This window comes from Lissotriton helveticus, chromosome 1_1 (assembly GCF_964261635.1).
Source record: "Lissotriton helveticus chromosome 1_1, aLisHel1.1, whole genome shotgun sequence".
Lineage (NCBI taxonomy): Eukaryota > Metazoa > Chordata > Amphibia > Caudata > Salamandridae > Lissotriton > Lissotriton helveticus.
Window position 1 is genome coordinate 495,851,203 of NC_136057.1, and position 23,977 is coordinate 495,875,179.

Below are 23,977 nucleotides of genomic sequence, written 5' to 3' on the forward strand. Positions count from 1 at the left end.
GGCTCCAAGCTCCGCCGTCGATTAGGTCAGCAATCCAGTTACTTGTAGTATCCTGTTACTTGTTTATTGTTCCAGTTACTTTTCTTTCTGCTTCTGATGGGTGCTAACCGGGATAAAGCCCGAAGCGGGGTCCCAAGCACTGGGAGCTCTTCACAGGAGCTCCTACCAGGCGGCCATCTTAGGTCAACGCCAAGAGTATGGAGCATACAGTTGGAGATATTAATAAAATTGGGTGTGCGTAAATTCATATAGCTGCTGAAGGTCCTGGAAGGAACATATGTGTGTTCCATACCATACATCTCCCTGTCACGAGACCCCTCTAGATCCGATGCGCTAAATCCACAGAGTGTTGCCACTTCCCCATACAAGGTACCATGCCAAAAAGGGGTTTGTTAGGTAAGTCTGGCCTCCCATTGTACATGTCGGAGTGTCTCTCTCCAGGCAAGAAACACCACCTTAGTTACCCAAGACATAGAGGTCAGAACTCGGGAGCCATAAAGCATAGCTTGCAAACTGGGTAAGCCTAGCAGGGAGAGTTCCAGACGATGGGCAGGATCAGACAATCACCTATTGAACTAACTATGCATGAGGAGAAGGTGGGAGGACAGATAATAAAGGAAGAGATAGGACATACCCAGATCACCATCAAAAGAGCCTCGTTGATAATGTGAGAAAGGCAGGCAGGGTCGAGAACGCCGCAGCTAGAATGTCTTCCCGGTTCCTCTCGTGACAGCTGGAGTGGTAAGTTCTGAGAGATATACAAAATTCGCAGCAGGATCTTCATTTTGTATAATGCAATGCATCCGATAACATTAAGAGGAAGGGCTTGCCATCTTGTCAGATCAGGCTTTGCTCTCTGGAGTAGAGGCTGAAGATTAAGAGCCCAAGTGAGTTCCAGGTGCAAAGCAATCCAAACGCCCAGTGTAGGCAGTTTTAAACTGCCGTGTCGACATGGAAAAGTAAATCTTTAGCCCAAACTTCCTTTTTATTACCTATAAGTCACCCCTAAGGTAGGCCCTGGACAGCCCCAATGGCAGGGTGCAGTGTAGTTAAAAAGTTCCAGCGTGCTACCATGCCTATCAACTGTCATTCATGTCTCAGAAAAACCATTAGGTAGATAAAAGAACCCTTACCCACCAACCTAATTGGTGCCATGCTTCATCACTGGGTTTTCACCTAAGATGCCAAGTGCATCTTAGGTGTGCTACAGCACCTGATTGCTGGATAAACAACAAAAATGCCAATTCCGAGAATAATTTGACAATATATTCAAAAAACGCTGCTTTGATTAAAGCAAAAACAACCTGTTTGTACTTAACACCATCAAGGTTTATTCATAATTATGACATGGTTATTATTCATATTAGCACACTTATTTATCGTGCTTTGGAAAATATAACATACAAAATGCACAACAATTTTTATATACAATATATACAAGAAAATACAATCTCAGACATACTTATCATTCATTCATGCACACTCCTTAACAAAACAGTGGAAACAATAAAGTGAAAATAAAGAAACACAGTACGTCACAACACCGGTTAATGAATGAGTCCTAAATATTTCTTTTCATATTTTGACAATTTGTCGCAGTTTGTAATAATCACAAATGCTCTCGTGAAACCCAATATGTACAAAACAAAATTAGGGGTAACCAGATGTTGGACAAGGTGGACCACTCATTCATTAACCGGTGTTGTGACGTACTGTGTTTCTTTATTTTCACTTTATTGTTTCCACTGTTTTGTTAAGGAGTGTGCATGAATGAATGATAAGTATGTCTGAGATTGTATTTTCTTGTATATATTGTATATAAAAATTGTTGTGCATTTTGTATGTTATATTTTCCAAAGCACGATAAATAAGTGTGCTAATATGAATAAAAACCATGTCATAATTATGAATAAACCTTGATGGTGTTAAGTACAAACAGGTTGTTTTTGCTTTAATCAAAGCAGCGTTTTTTGAATATATTGTCAAATTATTCTCGGAATTGGCATTTTTGTTGTTTATCCAGTTGAGTTGGACTCAGCCTTTCTGAGTAAGGAGTCAAGGCCCTTGTTGATTCTTATACAGCACCTGATTGCAGCAGAGCTGGTTTCTTTTCGTGACGTGGTGAATTTCTAAGTGAAAATTTAAAGTACTTCCAGGGTATCCACACCTAGGAAAAATATTTTTATTATGGATCCCTTGGGTAGGGTAGAAGCAGTAGTGGATGTGTCTTGAGAAATCAGTGATCTCACATCTTAGTGTTAGGTCACCATGCTTCAACCAATGACGAGTGCTGTTTGAGTCACCGTGGCTTTCTTCAGGACCGAGGTGCTAAGGACAAATCCCTATACAGTGAACTCATATATACTAAGGCATGCATATGTGATGTGGAGCATTCGTAACTTACGATTTTCACCCAACTTCTTATTTTATCTCAAAAAGTTGAGTACAATGAGAAAGACTTTCTGCATAAATGCATAGTAGTTTAAAATAATGAGCAGTAAAGGTGATCTTTCTTACAACACTTATCCCTCTCGCCTTGAAGGGTCCATTGGGCACAACTGTGTTTTTGATGCTTTTTCCACCAGAGTACACCACATAGTAAAACCACACTAATGCAAGGAACTAGCCCATTTTCAGTATAAATGAGGACTTACTACACCCAAAAAGGAGCAAATGCTCCCCTAGATTAGGGCTACATGCAGATTAATGCCCACAAGTGAAAAGCGTGTTCTCGTTGTTGGATATAGTACTAAAAGGAATAAGGACATGCTTTCCTCTTTCTTCTCACTCTTTTCTTTGTTTGGAGTATTTTAAAAGTATTTAAACATGTACTTTAACATTTTAAATGGCCTGGTTGTGAAAAACTCTTCCATTAGTTTTTCACTACTGCAAGGCCTATCTCTCCCTTAGAATAACATTGAAGTTGCCTTTTTACATTTTATAAGTGTAATTTTCAAATGGGAAGAGATAACCAGTTCGTTTTATGATGTCTTTGGAATTGGGGTGCAAAGCCCTATTTAGTGGGAAAGTCAGGTTTTTGATTACCATTTAAAAAATGCCACTTTTATACAGTTGGCATTTTCTGCCCTTATGCCTTTTGTGCCTATAGCCTGGCCTAGATCACATGACTGGGTGTAACTGACAGGCTTTGCGAATTCCTCCTACAAATTCACACAATAGAGTGATTAGGTGTGCCTGAGTGGGCCATCTGCTGACAGGATGGAGGAGTGGAACTGAGAACAGTCTCACTTACACCTGAATAACCTGTGCTTTGCTTTCACACCAAGGGCATTACAACCCTGCATTGACAATTCAGACAGCATGGAGCCAGGGCAGGGGAGGCAAGAAATCCTATGCACTTCGAAGCCACTGTCTAGAACCTTCTCCCACCTTCCAGAACAATGGTACTAGGGTAAAAGAAGGACCTTAGAAATCAAGTCTTCAGTACATTTCTGATCCTGTGGATACTCTGCCAGGAAGAAGTACTGCTGTGCTGCTCAAAGGACTGCCACTCTTCCGTACTGCCACTCTGAAGAAACTACTGACCTGCTGCCTATTGCCCTATTGCCTAGGGAAGAAGAACTGGACCTGCAACTTCATCTTGAACCCAGGACCCAAGAATGACTCTAAAGGCTCATGTGCTGGCATCCTGATCTGATCCTCAGGGACATAAAAGGCTCCCCAACAGCACCTGGACCTTTCTTCAGCAAGTTCCTGACCCCCAAGTGGTGCCTCTCAGGTCCTGGACCGTTGGTGTGGCTCACGGGCTCTTGAAATTAAGCTTTTGGGCTCTTCATGAACGCAAACGGGCCGTTTGCACCCAAACCACGTCGCTAATTCAGCATGAGCCACTGCCAGCTGGTCTCTTCAGATAGCAAGCATTGATTACCCGTACAGGACTCCAATGCGAACCTTCAGCCCACCCATCCCTGATTACCGGCCTGCTCATAGCACAAGACGGACTACTGCCCCAACCCTCTCCTTGCTCCTTGTGACCCTCTCCAATACAAATGGGACTCTTCGCACAAAACATGAGTAGCAGGACTAATCTGGAACTGTTTCAGACCTGTGGCCCATGTGGTTGGCCTAAACATTTGGTTTTGACCCGGTTCAAAACGACCAGATAGTTCTGGTTGGCGTTTTCTGATTTTAGGCACTATTTTACAGTTTATTCTTTAGAAATTCATAACACAGGTTCTTCTCATTGGATTTTTGTATTTTGGTTGCTTTATTTATTAAATAAGGTCTATTTTTCTAATCTAGTGTGGGGTCTTTTTTGGTGGTGTTTTCATTTTTTTACTGTCTAAAGTGTTGCACAAATACTTTACACATTGCGTATGGGCTAAGCCTGACTGCTCTGTGCCAAGCTACCCGGGAGTTAAGCACAGGTTAATTTGAAGTTTGCTTGTGCCATACCCTGACATAGATTATGGTTGCTGTTTGACCAGGGCTCACAACCCAGTCAACCAGTAACCACATTTCTAACAACTTTCAATGGGGAGCAAGCAGGAATGTCAAGTTTGATGTCTACAGAATTGCAAATTGAACCCCTATTGAATGTTAAAGTCGGATTTAGGTTAGAATTCTGATATTTCCACTTTTAGAAAATTGATATTAACTTGTCCTGATAATTGTGTGCCTTCAGTCTGTATCCTGGGCCCCATGACTAGGCGTAGCTGGCAGTTGGTCTTTGTGTATTTCTTCCGGGCAGTGAGAAAAAGGTGAAATAGATGTTCTCAGGATGGCTATCGCTGATTTGATGAGGGGGAGGAGTTGTCACAAACCACAATTGCACATCACTAAGGGTCTGCCTCAACACACTCACAGAGTTTGACACTAGTCTTGCATGTCTCCAGATAAGCTGGGGCCAGGGCAGGGAGGAAGGAAATTCCAAACACCGCTGGGGTTGGAAACCTCCAGAACCTTTACCTACTTTAAAGATGGCACCAAGTATAAATATTAGACCCTCAGACCCAACTCCTCAGTACACATCTGGTCCTGTGGAAGACTCAGGAGAAAGACTGGTGTGGTGCTCTACTGCAAGAAGGACTGCCACCTGCTGCCCTGTTGCCAGAGTGAGAAGGACTGGACCTGTATTGTGAACCCAGGAACACCAAAGTGACTCAAGGTCTAGCTGTGGGCCTTCTGATTGGAGCCTCAGGGACAGAAAATGATTTTTGTAATTTTGATTTTAAGCAATTTAAAAAATTTTACTCTATTTTTCAAATTTGGTGTGGGATTTTCTTTGTGTTATCTTTTCACTTTATAAGTGTGTGCTGCATAAATACTTTACACATTTCCGCTAAGATAAGCCTGACTGCTTGTATGCCAAGCTACCAAAGGGTTAGGCACAGTTTAATTTTGTGTTTGCTTGTGTTTCACACTGACCAGAATTGTAGTTTCTGCATGATTAGGGTTCACCCCCTTCAACCAGTAACCCAAATTCCTACAACTCCTCTCACTTGTATTTAATTTCTTTTATAGCGCCACACAAACCAATGTGAACTGTCATATTACTTCACGTCATACACTTACATCATACAGACAGAATGAATCATACAACTGTTTAAATCAATATACAGGATATTTTACATAAGACAATGAGAACTACAAGGAGTAGGAGTCACATTTTATCCTTACTGATGGTGCAGGGGGTGGGATTTTCACTATGCAGATCCTTGGTGCAAGCTGCATTGGATTGGATGGACCTTTAGTCCCAGACTGAGGTGTAACTTCAACAAATCAACAATACATCAACGACAGTGAGGCACATTAGGCCCCATGATGAAGAAAGAGAGTAGATTTTCAAACCGTGAAAGTTTATTAGCAGATTAGCTAAGTAACAAACTCCAGTCATTAAATATTATCAAAGAGATATGGTCAGTACACACATGTCTTTGCTATAATCCAAATCAGCAATTACAGCGCAAAATGCTAAGAGTATCAGAGCAAAATCGAGCAAGTTCAGTTTCCCTTTAGGAAACGTTAAGAAAATCGTGTAAAATTAATGAGACAAGTCAAGCAGGAGGTTTCAGTAAATAATGCCACTAGAAAGCAGAACCAAAGAAAGGTTCAATCAGGTAAGTGGGAAGGGGTTTGCCCAGGAGTTTAACTTTTTAAGCAGGAGCAGAGACACCTAGGTGGATATTCTCAAGGATTGGCGATTATCATCACCAACCTAGGTTATTACAATTTCACATAACGCCGTCTATCGCAGGAAATTAACGCTGTGTTAACGGCGCATTCTCAACACGCCAGCAACCGGTGATAGTTTCCCGATAACGCGTTAAATGGCTGCGTTAAAAAAGTTGCAATGGGCCCAACAGCAATAAACACATCAGCGATAAGCAGTGCCAGGCTTGCTATTCACATATCAGGCGGGAAAAGTCACCATAAAAGATGCAGACAAAAAAACAAAAAAAAACTACTGAGAAGCACCATGGAGGAAGCTGGAACAACTACAGAGGCCAACCAGAACCCCCATAAACCCCCCGGAGGACCAGCCAGGGACCTCGGGGAAGGAAAAGGGCAAGGAGAAGAAGAAGAGGAACCCGCAATTCAGTCCGCAGGAAAACAAGATCCTGATTACGGAGGTGATAGAACACCATCAACAACTGTTCATCACCTCCACTGTGTCATTGGCAACTAAAAATGCAATATGCCAGTCCATCTTGGCCAAGGTGAATGCAGTCAGAGTGAAGTGCCAAGAAGCGCCGGAATGATGTGAAGCGCCAAACTGGCTGGTCCCGGAGGACCAGCCAGGGACCTCGGGGAAGGAAAAGGGCAAGGAGAAGAAGAAGAGGAACCCGCAATTCAGTCCGCAGGAAAACAAGATCCTGATTACGGAGGTGATAGAACACCATCAACAACTGTTCATCACCTCCACTGTGTCATTGGCAACTAAAAATGCAATATGCCAGTCCATCTTGGCCAAGGTGAATGCAGTCAGAGTGAAGTGCCAAGAAGCGCCGGAATGATGTGAAGCGCCAAACTAAGCTGAAACTCGCTAACAGCCGAAAGCAGCAATGCAGACTGGAGGTGGGAGTCCCATACTTGGTAACAGTTTCCAGCGCGATTCTTGTTTTAGCAATGTCCTTTTTCTGCCCCGCAAGGGAGTTTAGATTCTTCACTGTGGCCTTCCATTCCGACTTTGAAAGCAGAGTTCAACAAGTTGCGCAGGCTCAAAGCCCTTTTATTCCACCAGGAGGTGGCCTTCACTTCGGGCAGAGAAATATTAAGATTGCAGGTGCCTCGGACCTCGAGTAAGATACAGTCGCTTCTTAACACTAACCTCCCACTTCATTTTGGGGAACTAATTCACCTAATATTTAATACATCTGAGATGACAGGCCTTGCACATTTTTTTAAATGTATGGGATCTTGCCTGATCTCTTCTTTTCAAACTATATTCGGGGTCATACCAGCTTTTATTCATTCCATTCTTTCCATCGTTTTCGGAGGGTTGCCCTTAATATTGGCGCTCGCAGCTGGTGTCCTGCTTCTCCTCTTTGTGCTCTGTAATGGCGGCTCACTTTGTGGCTCTGCAATCGCCTGTATAAGGCTTTTAGATGCTTGCCTTTAACAACACTTGGCATAAGTTACGGCTTGACCTTTCTCTTCGCCTACTATACTTGCGTGCAACCTGTGCTACATTGCAAAAGATGTGATTTCTCCTAGGCAATGGAACTTTGCTTATTGAACACGTGGTGTCAAATCCCTGATTTCAGCCCATTGATGGGTCCCTTACAGGCACATGACGCGTGCAACTTTACTTGGAATCTTGGCTCAATGGGATATCTGTGCTGCTGCGCAGACTTTCCTACAACCTAGTTTCATTGAATATCACGCAAGTTTCCCATATCTGGTTTTGGATGCTCCTGCTCATGAGGAACATGATTGTTCCTTCGACTCACTTAATTGGATTTCATCACTTTTTTCTACCAATGACAGGGATGAACTATTGGAGGGAATTGCATTTCTTTGCACACATACCTTCCTGGATTGACTGCTTAGCTCGTCACAACTTTGCTGTCTGCATTATTGACTCTTTTGTCAAAAGCTCAATGTGCCTTTAGCTTTTTCTTAGAAATTTCCCTTTTTCTCCGATTTGGTTTTTTAGAAAGTTCCTCCCCAATATCTTGAACACTGCCTGACTTTTGAACTCTGTTTTTGTTCGCCTGTCTATGTCCTACTGACTTACCAGGGGGAGGGTGTTATAGGGCTTATGAGGCCCTTTGGATACATTGTTGACATTGCTAAGTTAGCATGAGTCTGCTTGCCCCATGCTGCTGCTTTTGCGCACACCTCTGCTAGAGTTTGTTTTCGTGACACTTTGCCTCTGCCCTGTACATGATAACAGATTGTTTTTCACATTCTCAGCTTTCCTTTAAAATTCTGTCTGAACAGAATGTGCAAGGTCGATCAACAATTTCTCTTGTTATTCTGTTCTGGTCATTCGCTATTACCTAGACAAACAATGTTAGCAACAGCTGCAATATGGAAGAATCGTGCTTTGATATAACGTGGTTGCATGTTTTTGAAACAAAGTCGGATAAAGTAGTTCCATGGATCTTAGCTCTGCTGTTCCTATGATGTAGACCTTTGCGTTTAGGCTTTCAGGTAGGGGATCTGCTAATAACGCCTAGAGATCTTCTGTTATATAAAATAACTTCTTACTGCCAAGGGGAGAGTGATTAGGCCTGTTTATTTTGCCTTTTTCACAGTCTTTATAAAATGACAACTCCTTTTGTATTCTATGGTATTGTAACAATGCTGATGATGCTGCCTTTATGCATTTTGCTGCTGGTAGTGGTTTGCATACTGTTACATGAATCACTATAGTCAAAATAAAAATTTTGAACGTATTTAGTAACTCTGAGTTACTTTGGTTGCCATCCCGGAAATGAACCACGCCCAGATCCCCGGGCTATTTATCCACACTCCTACGCTGGACTGGCATATGCCGGCCCAGTCCACTACGCTTACGCTTTCGCTTACAGGTGGGTCGATATTGTTACATGTCCATGGTCTTCCCCACTGCCTGAGGTAACATGGTTGTGTCCACTGTCCACAACACTACAAACACCAGCAGTATATGGCCACATGAACATGTCTGTGCTCTGCATACTCAAGACTGTCCAGCACATCACCACCACACTTGGCATTGTGTACATTCTTATTCATGGGTCCCTTGCCTCCTTCGCACATTCTTGGTTCCCACCTCTCCCCAAATTCTGCAATTGTGTGGCTGAGGGGCTATGCCTTGGTGGATGGTTTGTCTACATATCTGGCCCATGTTACCACAGTTACTTGAGTTGTCGTGTCTGGTAGGTGGGAATGTTGGTTGGCATGTTGTAGTGATTTTGTTACGTGTGCATTCCCACAGTTGTGAGTTGTAAGATTGTGGAGTTGAGGTGTGTGGTGTGTTCTGTTGGTACTTACCAATGAGCAGTGCCAACCTGAAAGCGCTGGTTGATAATGGAGTGTCGGAAGATATAGGAATCATGCACACTGCCTGGAAAGTTGGCGACGACATTGGTGAACAGTCCCCGGTGGTCCACTATTGCCTGCACATTGATGGAAAATGTGTGCTTTCTGTTGCGGTAATTGTGTGCAGTGTCAGCATGGGGCACAAGTAGGACATGTGTGCAGTCAATTGCCCCCAACACGTGTGGGAAGCCAGCTATGGTGTAGAAGCCTTGCTTGGTCTCCATCTGTTCGTGTGCAGTGTAGGGGAAGTGAAGGTGCTGGGGTATCAAGCTGATGATGGCATCCAAGACAGGTGTGAGGACTGAGGACTAGATTAACTATTGTTACCAATGTGAACATGTATTAAATATGGCCATTCTCAACATGGCTGTCACAGATGTCGTGTATGTATGTGAGATGCAAATTAGTGTAACATATATGAAGCATAAAACAGTGACAACACATCACTAGTTGTAGGCATTATGTTGTAGGAGTACTTGGTCTGGAGAAGCACAAAGTGAGGTTTCAAAACTTTAAAACTTAACAAAATGTCAACATCCAAGAGAATATCACAGGAGTCAAGACATTATATCCAACCAATCGGATTAAATTAGTCCAGCATTCAGAGAATAACCAGTATAAATATATTAGGAGTAACAGCACAGGTGAAAAGCTCCCACAGAACCTCAATTGTTAAACATAATACAAAAATATTGATTATATATATACACTCACACACATACATCTCCCACATCCACGAGATCCGGAGATCTTTCTAGATGGCAGGACCCAAGCTGTGGTAAATAAAAATTACCCTGGCATAATTTCTAGTCATTAACAATTAGCATGCATCAAGTGAGAGGCAGAGTCCGTGGTATCTGAGTTAAAATGGGCTTTATTCCAATAACTCGAGTCAAAGGGAGAATTAGTTCCATCACCACAGAGGTTCAGGAAGAGTCTTCTAACATTTAATAACAAAACATTATATTATATACTTTTTACTCCTTGTACATAGGAGCAGGCGCAAGACAGAAAATGAGATAAGAACATGTGGGTGTACACTTGATGAGTCATAGGTGTGTGATAGGTAGGTGTCATAGGTGGGTGGGTACTTAGAGGAGGAGTTGGCATGACCAGCTCGAACTGTGCCCTAATTGTGCAATTTGAGCATGACGTGCAATTGACGTGTAACTGGGAGGAGGCTGACTTTCAACCTAGCAGAGAGATCTCTTATGTCAAGGCGACCAGCACATCTAGTACAACTGATATCTAGAGTCAGGGGATGTATTATCTGAAGAAAAGGTTGTTCGTCACTAAAAGACAGAGAGGGCATATTTATTCGTTCATTGCATGAGCTTTCTATGGGTGCAAGCACTGTAATTCACTTAAATGGAGACAGAATGGCTATCGGACGGGTCTGTTTACTTTTCCTCACCGGGCAGGGATGCCACTCTGTACAGCAGACGGATAACTGTTATTCATAATACTGTCTTGGCAGACTTCTTGCTGACGTGACTGCAGCTCAGTATGCCAAGAGTCATGTAAACATTAATTCAGAAAGTGGTTTCAGGCTCAACCAGTACGATATTTATTTAAAAGAGCACAATGCAAAATGCAAATACATGGGCCTTCATTTTAGCTTAACGTTTGGGAGACTTGATGACTTGACTTGCAGGACATGTTTGCAGAGGCCTAGTGATTCAGGCCACTACGGGAAATATGCATGGGTGACATGCACATGACATGTAACATAGGGTATATGTAGTGGACATTTTTGGTCAGGCAAAATATCATTTTCCTCATTCCCTCCTTGTCACCTACATAACCCTTCAGGATACATCTATATTCATGAGACCGTATAGTTGATCATACAGCATCATTTCTTCATCTTTATCCTTTGTACATGTGGATGGGGAACGCAAGCAGTTGCACACAGGCTGCAAATCGCCAGGCCACACTGCAGACAGAGATAGTATCATGGCAGACTGCTCCTGGGACAAGTTCGCCAGGGCAGATGCAGTCACATTCACTACTGCTTCAAGGGTTCTTGTTAACTTGCGTATTAGTATACTATTTTGGACGGGACCTATGAAGAAAAAGAATCCTTTGTTGAAATCTGTATATTGCTCCAAAGCTGTTTCAGTCCGATCGATCCCTGCGGAATCTGTCTCTCTCTTTTGTCTAACATGTTCTAGTCGTGAATCTCTATGATAATTTGATGGGGCTAGAAAAACGGGTGGCAATAAGAATGCTATATAACAAGTCCCACCCCAGTCTAAGGGCAGATGTACATAGGCTGTCTGACCACAAATGAAATAGGTATGGCGTGATGTTTTGAAAGAAGAAAGTCCGTTATCATCAAACTCTACTACAGTGTTACACTTGCTGTGTCCCATATGTACTGAGCCTTTCTTACTAACACATAAATCACCTTTTGCTGGCAGGACTGAAATAAACGGTGGGCCTGTGTTTTGCTTGGGCTGAACATTTAACATTATAAAATTAACAGATGCATTTCCCTGTTCGTACTCTTCATTCTCTAAATCGGTTCCCTTTCTTTGGGGGAATCCGTCTTTGTCTGGAAAGCATGCTTCATTCATTACTTTATTCAGGTTTCCATATATCCAGCCACCTGGATAAGCTATGTACCTTCTATCTATTGATGTCATTAGAGCAAACCATGCTCCACACGAACCATTGTGTGAGAACGGTAAAGGGTAGAAGGGCAAGACTCCCTTCGTCTCTTGATAAGGTGGCATTTGGCCACATACCCAGCAATCGGTCGCATTGCTGCTCTGATGAGAATGGTGTAACATTCGAATAAATGTATTGTTACGTAGTGCAAGTCGATATGACAGTTCATGGGGTGGCAGGTCACTAAATGTATGCTCTGCGGAACTGTTACTGGAAGAATGTATATGTGAGGAAATGGGAAAGAAAACATGTAGCAATAAACTAGCACCAATTATAACAATGCACAGAATAAAAAGGATGATCAAAGTAACTATACATCTACTGCGTAATACCTTGCAGTACTTTTCCTTCTTATCTCTCTTCTTGCTATTCTCGTATGTGATCTTATACATGTCAGAATCGAGTCTAACCGATTCACCACCGGGTGGGCTTAAACAATTAAACTACGTCTGACTTACTAGTTCTTAATCTAGACCTATACTCTTGCTGAGGGGTATTTTCCAGCAAAGGTCAGTGTTCTTTATTAAAAGTTTCAAAGTTCCAAAGTTCCAAAGTTCCAAATAGTGATGAAGGTGAGTTCGGCCTTTACGTCCTTCCACCAACTTCGGCGTCTTCCAACGTGGCTCAAGGGGACTTGAACGATCAAAGATCCTGAGGAGTCCAAATTCTCCTGGTGCTATGGCATGTTCCTTGACCTGGGTGTTGTCAGGGAAGGCGGCAGCAACCTGTGAATGAAAAGAGAGTAGTGCAGAAATCAAGGAAGCCAGGTAATCTGTCAGCATGTTACTGTCAACATCAGTAATTTTCTTTGGCATAGGCGTACCCCACATATATACTCCATAAGGAGATAGGCCTGTTCTGGAATGAGCTACCATACGCATGTAAAAGAGGGCAACCGGCAAGGCAACCATCCAATCCATGCCTATTTCTGTACAGATCTTAGCAATTTTGTCTTGAGGGTCTGATTATGTCTTTCTACAAGGCCTACTGCTTCTGGGTGTCTGACACAATGGAATTTCCGTGTATAACCTAACAGAAGGGACACTTGTTTCATTAGTTCAGAGGAGATGGCTGATCGTTATCTGAATAGATCACATGAGGTAGATCACATGAGGTGATTCATAGCTGGGGAAGTACTGCGCACTAATTGTCTGGCTGTTGTAACAGCAGTATAATCTGGAACTGGATATGCTTCTGTCCATCTAGGTAGTGCACACATAACTACTAAGACATATTTCTACATCTGTCCATTTGGATATAATCCGTCAGGAGAACTTCAAAAGGGTGGTCAGGAGGATGAAATCCGCCTTGTTCCACCGGAATGCCTTTATCTGGATTGAACTGGTAATAGATCATACATGTTCGCTGCTTGTTAAACCAAATGTTCTGTAAGCTGTCTAGCATTGCCTTCTCTCCCAAGTGTGTTGGACTATGTGCTGAGAAGAAAACAATGTACCTTTTCCCCTAGTCATCTAACCTTGGTTAGTCTGGACCCCTCCTTGTTCAGTCCAATTCTTTATCTCATCTGTTGTGGCATGTGTCTGTATGTCAAGTACATCTTGTGTAGGGTCCCTGACTGTCATACTTTATGTCAGTAATGGTACCTCTGTCCTTGTCGTGTCTGTTGGTGTCTGGGCTGTCTGAGCTGTTCGGTCTGCCAGGTCATTACCCTGGGAAATGGTGTCTGTAACTTTGGTGTGAGCTTTATATTTCAGGATAGAAATGGCTGTAGGTAAATGTATGGCCTCTAACAGGGCCTGAATAAGCTGGCTCTGCTGAATCTTGGTCCCATGGGAGGTCTCAAGAAACCTCTCTCTTTCTCCTCAGAACCCCGAAATCATGAACAACGTCAAAAGCGTATTGTGAGTCAGTATAAATGTTTACTTTCAAGTGCTTAGCTCTTATGCAGGCTTGTGTCAGAGCAATGAGCTCTGCTGCTTGTGCAGACAGGGTGTCTATTTTCTGTGTCTCTATGACTTCTGTGGTCACGGCATACGCTGCTACTAAGTCTCCTGTACTTGTTCTCATGCATGATCCATCTACATAGAGTGTCAGGTCTGGGTCTAGAAGTGCAATATCTGTCAGGTCTTGTCTTGGTTTATTCATTACTTCCACACAGTCATGTGGTGATGCATTTACTGTACTTGAGGGCAAAAGCGTTGCAGGATTCAGAATATTACAACGTCTGATCTCTATGTGTGGTTGAAATAATGTCAGTCCATAACCTATCAGTCTCGCTACAGTCAAATGTAAAAATAAATAAAAATAAAAAAACATAAAAAAGCAGAAAATGTTTATTGTAACATGGAGTCGCTTAAAACTGGCGCTTGACATAATGCTCTTTTTAATTCCTCAAATGCCAAGGTGTGTTCTTGTGTCCTAGGGAGAACAGTCAAAATGGCTGCCTTCTGTGTAGTTAACTGTATGAGCGGTTTGCTAGATATGCATACTGGGGAATCCATTGCCTACAGTAAGAAGTGAGGCCAATAAAGGCACGTACTTCCTTTTGTGTCCTGGGCTGTGAAAGGTTAGTATTGAGCTGTATGATTCTTGTGTTAGCTGTCTACCGTGTTAGCTGTATACCTGGTGTACCCTCCTTGGAAAGCAAGTGTTGTACACCACTTGCTTTACACAGAAAGTACAAGACTGTCAGAGATGCAATGTCACAGTCTGGTTCTGATCTTGCTGTAATTAGAATGTCGTTTATGTACTGTATCAGTGCTGTGTTGGCAGGCATGTAAACACTGTCCAGCCGTTCCTTTAGTGTCTGACTGTAAATGCTAGGGCTCACTGTCATCAATCTAGCAAAAATAAATTACATAGAAATAAATAAATAAAGAAAAATGAATTTTCAATTCAAAAGCTCTGCAGTTTTACAATAAATCCTACTTGTCGTGTCTGGTAGGTGGGAATGTTGGTTGGCATGTTGTAGTGATTTTGTTACGTGTGCATTCCCACAGTTGTGAGTTGTAAGATTGTGGAGTTGAGGTGTGTGGTGTGTTCTGTTGGTACTTCCCAATGAGCAGTGCCAACCTGAAAGCGCTGGTTGATGATGGAGTGTCGGAAGATATAGGAATCATGCACACTGCCTGGAAAGTTGGCGACGACATTGGTGAACAGTCCCCGGTGGTCCACTATTGCCTGCACATTGATGGAAAATGTGTGCTTTCTGTTGCGGTAATTGTGTGCAGTGTCAGCGTGGGGCACAAGTAGGACATGTGTGCAGTCAATTGCCCCCAACACGTGTGGGAAGCCAGCTATGGTGTAGAAGCCTTGCTTGGTCTCCATCTGTTCGTGTGCAGTGTAGGGGAAGTGAAGGTGCTGGGGTATCAAGCTGATGATGGCATCCAAGACAGGTGTGAGGACTGAGGACTAGATTAACTATTGTTACCAATGTGAACATGTATTAAATATGGCCATTCTTAACATGGCTGTCACAGATGTCGTGTATGTATGTGAGATGCAAATTAGTGTAACATATATGAAGCATAAAACAGTGACAACACATCACTAGTTGTAGGCATTATGTTGTAGGAGTACTTGGTCTGGAGAAGCACAAAGTGAGGTTTCAAAACTTTAAAACTTAACAAAATGTCAACATCCAAGAGAATATCACAGGAGTCAAGACATTCTATCCAACCAATCGGATTAAATTAGTCCAGCATTCAGAGAATAACCAGTATAAATATATTAGGAGTAACAGCACAGGTGAAAAGCTCCCACAGAACCTCAATTGTTAAACATAATACAAAAATATTGATTATATATATACACTCACACACATACATCTCCCACATCCACGAGATCCGGAGATCTTTCTAGATGGCAGGACCCAAGCTGTGGTAAATAAAAATTACCCTGGCATAATTTCTAGTCATTAACAATTAGCATGCATCAAGTGAGAGGCAGAGTCCGTGGTATCTGAGTTAAAATGGGCTTTATTCCAATAACTCGAGTCAAAGGGAGAATTAGTTCCATCACCACAGAGGTTCAGGAAGAGTCTTCTAACATTTAATAACAAAACATTATATTATATACTTTTTACTCCTTGTACATAGGAGCAGGCGCAAGACAGAAAATGAGATAAGAACATGTGGGTGTACACTTGATGAGTCATAGGTGTGTGATAGGTAGGTGTCATAGGTGGGTGGGTACTTAGAGGAGGAGTTGGCATGACCAGCTCGAACTGTGCCCTAATTGTGCAATTTGAGCATGACGTGCAATTGACGTGTAACTGGGAGGAGGCTGACTTTCAACCTAGCAGAGAGATCTCTTATGTCAAGGCGACCAGCACATCTAGTACAACTGATATCTAGAGTCAGGGGATGTATTATCTGAAGAAAAGGTTGTTCGTCACTAAAAGACAGAGAGGGCATATTTATTCGTTCATTGCATGAGCTTTCTATGGGTGCAAGCACTGTAATTCACTTAAATGGAGACAGAATGGCTATCGGACGGGTCTGTTTACTTTTCCTCACCGGGCAGGGATGCCACTCTGTACAGCAGACGGATAACTGTTATTCATAATACTGTCTTGGCAGACTTCTTGCTGACGTGACTGCAGCTCAGTATGCCAAGAGTCATGTAAACATTAATTCAGAAAGTGGTTTCAGGCTCAACCAGTACGATATTTATTTAAAAGAGCACAATGCAAAATGCAAATACATGGGCCTTCATTTTAGCTTAACGTTTGGGAGACTTGATGACTTGACTTGCAGGACATGTTTGCAGAGGCCTAGTGATTCAGGCCACTACGGGAAATATGCATGGGTGACATGCACATGACATGTAACATAGGGTATATGTAGTGGACATTTTTGGTCAGGCAAAATATCATTTTCCTCATTCCCTCCTTGTCACCTACATAACCCTTCAGGATACATCTATATTCATGAGACCGTATAGTTGATCATACAGCATCATTTCTTCATCTTTATCCTTTGTACATGTGGATGGGGAACGCAAGCAGTTGCACACAGGCTGCAAATCGCCAGGCCACACTGCAGACAGAGATAGTATCATGGCAGACTGCTCCTGGGACAAGTTCGCCAGGGCAGATGCAGTCACATTCACTACTGCTTCAAGGGTTCTTGTTAACTTGCGTATTAGTATACTATTTTGGACGGGACCTATGAAGAAAAAGAATCCTTTGTTGAAATCTGTATATTGCTCCAAAGCTGTTTCAGTCCGATCGATCCCTGCGGAATCTGTCTCTCTCTTTTGTCTAACATGTTCTAGTCGTGAATCTCTATGATAATTTGATGGGGCTAGAAAAACGGGTGGCAATAAGAATGCTATATAACAAGTCCCACCCCAGTCTAAGGGCAGATGTACATAGGCTGTCTGACCACAAATGAAATAGGTATGGCGTGATGTTTTGAAAGAAGAAAGTCCGTTATCATCAAACTCTACTACAGTGTTACACTTGCTGTGTCCCATATGTACTGAGCCTTTCTTACTAACACATAAATCACCTTTTGCTGGCAGGACTGAAATAAACGGTGGGCCTGTGTTTTGCTTGGGCTGAACATTTAACATTATAAAATTAACAGATGCATTTCCCTGTTCGTACTCTTCATTCTCTAAATCGGTTCCCTTTCTTTGGGGGAATCCGTCTTTGTCTGGAAAGCATGCTTCATTCATTACTTTATTCAGGTTTCCATATATCCAGCCACCTGGATAAGCTATGTACCTTCTATCTATTGATGTCATTAGAGCAAACCATGCTCCACACGAACCATTGTGTGAGAACGGTAAAGGGTAGAAGGGCAAGACTCCCTTCGTCTCTTGATAAGGTGGCATTTGGCCACATACCCAGCAATCGGTCGCATTGCTGCTCTGATGAGAATGGTGTAACATTCGAATAAATGTATTGTTACATAGTGCAAGTCGATATGACAGTTCATGGGGTGGCAGGTCACTAAATGTATGCTCTGCGGAACTGTTACTGGAAGAATGTATATGTGAGGAAATGGGAAAGAAAACATGTAGCAATAAACTAGCACCAATTATAACAATGCACAGAATAAAAAGGATGATCAAAGTAACTATACATCTACTGCGTAATACCTTGCAGTACTTTTCCTTCTTATCTCTCTTCTTGCTATTCTCGTATGTGATCTTATACATGTCAGAATCGAGTCTAACCGATTCACCACCGGGTGGGCTTAAACAATTAAACTACGTCTGACTTACTAGTTCTTAATCTAGACCTACACTCTTGCTGAGGGGTATTTTCCAGCAAAGGTCAGTGTTCTTTATTAAAAGTTTCAAAGTTCCAAAGTTCCAAAGTTCCAAATAGTGATGAAGGTGAGTTCGGCCTTTACGTCCTTCCACCAACTTCGGCGTCTTCCAACGTGGCTCAAGGGGACTTGAACGATCAAAGATCCTGAGGAGTCCAAATTCTCCTGGTGCTATGGCATGTTCCTTGACCTGGGTGTTGTCAGGGAAGGCGGCAGCAACCTGTGAATGAAAAGAGAGTAGTGCAGAAATCAAGGAAGCCAGGTAATCTGTCAGCATGTTACTGTCAACATCAGTAATTTTCTTTGGCATAGGCGTACCCCACATATATACTCCATAAGGAGATAGGCCTGTTCTGGAATGAGCTACCATACGCATGTAAAAGAGGGCAACCGGCAAGGCAACCATCCAATCCATGCCTATTTCTGTACAGATCTTAGCAATTTTGTCTTGAGGGTCTGATTATGTCTTTCTACAAGGCCTACTGCTTCTGGGTGTCTGACACAATGGAATTTCCGTGTATAACCTAACAGAAGGGACACTTGTTTCATTAGTTCAGAGGAGATGGCTGATCGTTATCTGAATAGATCACATGAGGTAGATCACATGAGGTGATTCATAGCTGGGGAAGTACTGCGCACTAATTGTCTGGCTGTTGTAACAGCAGTATAATCTGGAACTGGATATGCTTCTGTCCATCTAGGTAGTGCACACATAACTACTAAGACATATTTCTACATCTGTCCATTTGGATATAATCCGTCAGGAGAACTTCAAAAGGGTGGTCAGGAGGATGAAGTCCGCCTTGTTCCACCGGAATGCCTTTATCTGGATTGAACTGGTAATAGATCATACATGTTCGCTGCTTGTTAAACCAAATGTTCTGTAAGCTGTCTAGCATTGCCTTCTCTCCCAAGTGTGTTGGACTATGTGCTGAGAAGAAAACAATGTACCTTTTCCCCTAGTCATCTAACCTTGGTTAGTCTGGACCCCTCCTTGTTCAGTCCAATTCTTTATCTCATCTGTTGTGGCATGTGTCTGTATGTCAAGTACATCTTGTGTAGGGTCCCTGACTGTCATACTTTATGTCAGTAATGGTACCTCTGTCCTTGTCGTGTCTGTTGGTGTCTGGGCTGTCTGAGCTGTTCGGTCTGCCAGGTCATTACCCTGGGAAATGGTGTCTGTAACTTTGGTGTGAGCTTTATATTTCAGGATAGAAATGGCTGTAGGTAAATGTATGGCCTCTAACAGGGCCTGAATAAGCTGGCTCTGCTGAATCTTGGTCCCATGGGAGGTCTCAAGAAACCTCTCTCTTTCTCCTCAGAACCCCGAAATCATGAACAACGTCAAAAGCGTATTGTGAGTCAGTATAAATGCTTACTTTCAAGTGCTTAGCTCTTATGCAGGCTTGTGTCAGAGCAATGAGCTCTGCTGCTTGTGCAGACAGGGTGTCTATTTTCTGTGTCTCTATGACTTCTGTGGTCACGGCATACGCTGCTACTAAGTCTCCTGTACTTGTTCTCATGCATGATCCATCTACATAGAGTGTCAGGTCTGGGTCTAGAAGTGCAATATCTGTCAGGTCTTGTCTTGGTTTATTCATTACTTCCACACAGTCATGTGGTGATGCATTTACTGTACTTGAGGGCAAAAGCGTTGCAGGATTCAGAATATTACAACGTCTGATCTCTATGTGTGGTTGAAATAATGTCAGTCCATAACCTATCAGTCTCGCTACAGTCAAATGTAAAAATAAATAAAAATAAAAAAACATAAAAAAGCAGAAAATGTTTATTGTAACATGGAGTCGCTTAAAACTGGCGCTTGACATAATGCTCTTTTTAATTCCTCAAATGCCAAGGTGTGTTCTTGTGTCCTAGGGAGAACAGTCAAAATGGCTGCCTTCTGTGTAGTTAACTGTATGAGCGGTTTGCTAGATATGCATACTGGGGAATCCATTGCCTACAGTAAGAAGTGAGGCCAATAAAGGCACGTACTTCCTTTTGTGTCCTGGGCTGTGAAAGGTTAGTATTGAGCTGTATGATTCTTGTGTTAGCTGTCTACCGTGTTAGCAGTATACCTGGTGTACCCTCCTTGGAAAGCAAGTGTTGTACACCACTTGCTTTACACAGAAAGTACAAGACTGTCAGAGATGCAATGTCACAGTCTGGTTCTGATCTTGCTGTAATTAGAATGTCGTTTATGTACTGTATCAGTGCTGTGTTGGCAGGCATGTAAACACTGTCCAGCCGTTCCTTTAGTGTCTGACTGTAAATGCTAGGGCTCACTGTCATCAATCTAGCAAAAATAAATTACATAGAAATAAATAAATAAAGAAAAATGAATTTTCAATTCAAAAGCTCTGCAGTTTTACAATAAATCCTACTCTAAATCCTGGTAATAGTATGACCATACTACCTACAATATGTTCTCTAAATGTATCTGAATAAAATCCACATTATTCTTTGTTATAAACAGAAGGCCTAGAAGCCTCGATACTCCTCACTCCTTTGAGAAGCAGCCCCTCCCTCTAGAATTATGTTCGCGCTCGGAGCTTTGAATCAATTCCAAGCCGGGCTACACTGTGATCTAAAATTGAATGACTGCCAGATGCTGAACTCATTGCAAGAGCAAGACTCTTGCCAATTATTCTGTTTACACTTTTTTAAACTATACATTTGCAAGCGTGACTTATCTGTAAGGAAGAGCAACTATTTGTACACAAGTCAGAGGGGCTGGGGAGGTAACTTCGCTACGAACTCACTCCTTGCTAACCTACCCCTCCCCTCAGAGCCAGGAGCTGGCTCAGTGTCAAACATCACTAAGAGGAGACAAGCCTCTCACTCGTCTCTGCTTCTCTAAAATTGGGTCCCTGCCAACGCTGAGCTCATTGAAAGAGCCAGGCGTCTGCCAAGTTTCTTAAAGAGTGAGCTGCAAGCCTCCTCCCTCCACATGCGAAGGAAGCTAGTGTAAGTCTGATGAGCAGTGGCCCTCCCTTTACATAAACAAAGGGATCGCGGAAAGAATTGGGTTATGGCCAACAAGACAGGCACTGCTCGCTCCAAGAGGGAGTAGCCCTCCCTTTACATAAACATTTACTGGGAGCCAGGCCATCTCGGTCTCGGACGGACTGTCTCAAGGTTAAAAAACACATTCCTTGTACGTCATAACATATCTCTTCCCAGGCCAGAACCATTATTCTCTAACTAACTGAAGCGAACTTTAAAACGTGTTAAAAAGTAAATTAATAAAGACATGTATTTTTCTGTAACTGAGTGACATGCTAGCATTTTAAAATAATTCTGTACTGCTACTTAAAAGCTCCACTTTCTAAAAAACACTTTTGTCTAACTAATTCAGCTAGAAGGCAAGACATTTGAAACATGGGCATTTGTTTAGCATGCAAATTACCACACAAAAAGGGACAGTTTGCTTCTGCACACAACGCTAAGCACTTTGCAGTTGAGAGAAAAAAAAAACGAATTATCATGGACTGTTGCGTTGGGACTGTTCTCTGCATATATCAATGGAGCCTTCTCCACTTAATGTTGATCTGAAACCATCTGTGTAAGTATTGTAGCCCTGAATCAGACATAATAAATCCTATTTTCCAAGTCTTGTTTAATGAACACTGCTTTTACCGTGCAATATATCACCATTCTATCAGCAGCCTGTCAAAGTACATAGGTGAGCCTTGAAACTAAATGAATGCAAACTAAACTAATGTAGGGGACTCTTATCAATGCACTAACATGGTAGTGTATTGTAGCTATCAAAAAGGGCCACGTTCATTAATTTCACAAATAGCCACTTTCCTAAGTGAGTGGGATAACTGTCACACGCTATTCTAAAGGGCAGCTTGCATTGGGAAAAATATTCTGTAGAAACATTCCTATTTAATCAAAAAACACTGTTGCATTACACTAATTTAAAAGCACATTCTAAGATGGGTCTGTTTCATATTTTCTTGTCAACCCTGAAAACATCTAAGCACCCTCCGTGCAAAACCCTTATCTCAATCCGACTGGTTTATTTACAACTATACCGACCTCTGAGCCAAACACATTAAATCAAGCGTTCCAAGGCATTTACCATTCAATCTGCAAACTGAATACGCCCATTGGATAACATGGCAAATCGCACCTCCACACAAAACATGCTTTTTCCACCACTTCCACAGCTCAGATCCCTTTCAAATTTGGCATCACAGTAGTCCAAGCTATTCCCTAAATCCTCACCAAAAAGCAACTAAATCCCTCTACTGGAACGGGTACGAATTTCCGCTCAAAAACACGCCCCCCCGCAAACACCAAAAAACGCCAAAATTCCTCAACACCTTGTTAAACAAATACTGCCTTCTCAATAAAAGATATTAACTCTTTGGCAGCTGAAGCACAATCATTCCCCAATGACTGCAGTACATGGGAAAGTCATGAACTCATCTCTCCACGTTATCACATAACACATACGCACATCTTCAAAACATTTTCTCTAAGCACTTGAAAGAGATCCAGCTCTCTCCTGCCTAACGTAACGGCTAGGGACCTGATGATAACATGCTCTGCACAAGCCATAACTACATGGCGCTATTCACAAGCCATATGTACAAGAAACTCAACAAGTCACAAAAATGACACGCTATTCACAAGGCATATTTACAAGGAGCTATACTTAAGAAAATTCAACAAACTACTCACAAGTCTTAATCACAAGGCGCTATGTACAAGGAACTACAAGCCACTCACAAAGCGTTACACACATGGATGTAACAAACTTATTCACAAGTCTTAAGCACAAAGCGCAATTCACAAATAAACCAACTAGTTACTCACAAGGCACTTGCGCAGTCCAGAAGGGACTTGTCTAGATACAAGGAAATGAACGCTTCAGATGCTGTCGGCTTTAATTCTACATACTCTAAAGGGTACAGGTGGCGGCGTTCTCTACCTACTGGGTCTTTCTGAGGTGGTCACTTTAGCCAGTTTTTCTGACAGAACGGGATAAATACCAGTTAACAACGGCATTTCTTGGCTTGTTTAGCTCTCTCTGCTTTATTGAATTCTTTCTCTGTTCTCCTATGTCACTCTTTGCGCCATAACTCAATGGCATCTTTCTGAGAGGGTCTTGACTTCTTTCTCCAAATGGCGTTTAGCCCATGCTTATTATACATAAAATGACCAGGTGTGTCTCTAGGCCGGATATTAACTGTCTATTCTAGTAAACCTCTTCTGGTCCCTATCTGACGTAATTTTGAAAACAGAAACCAATACAATGGAAACACAATACACAAAAATAGACTGAAACATTCAACAATCATTCACACTAAAACAACATAAACACTGAAACAGATACAGATACAACCTAAACTGATACAGAGAGTTAAACATGTACTTGAAAAACAGTTTGTGCACTGAAAATACAGTACAACCATACCGGTCCCAAAAAATTGAAACACGTCTTTACCGGGCCCACGTTTAACTTAACTGTGGACCCGTCTTGACTGTTCCCACCTTTTACCGTGGGCCCGTCGTGACCGTTCTCATTTAAAATGAGCCCGTCTTGAAACTTGATACAT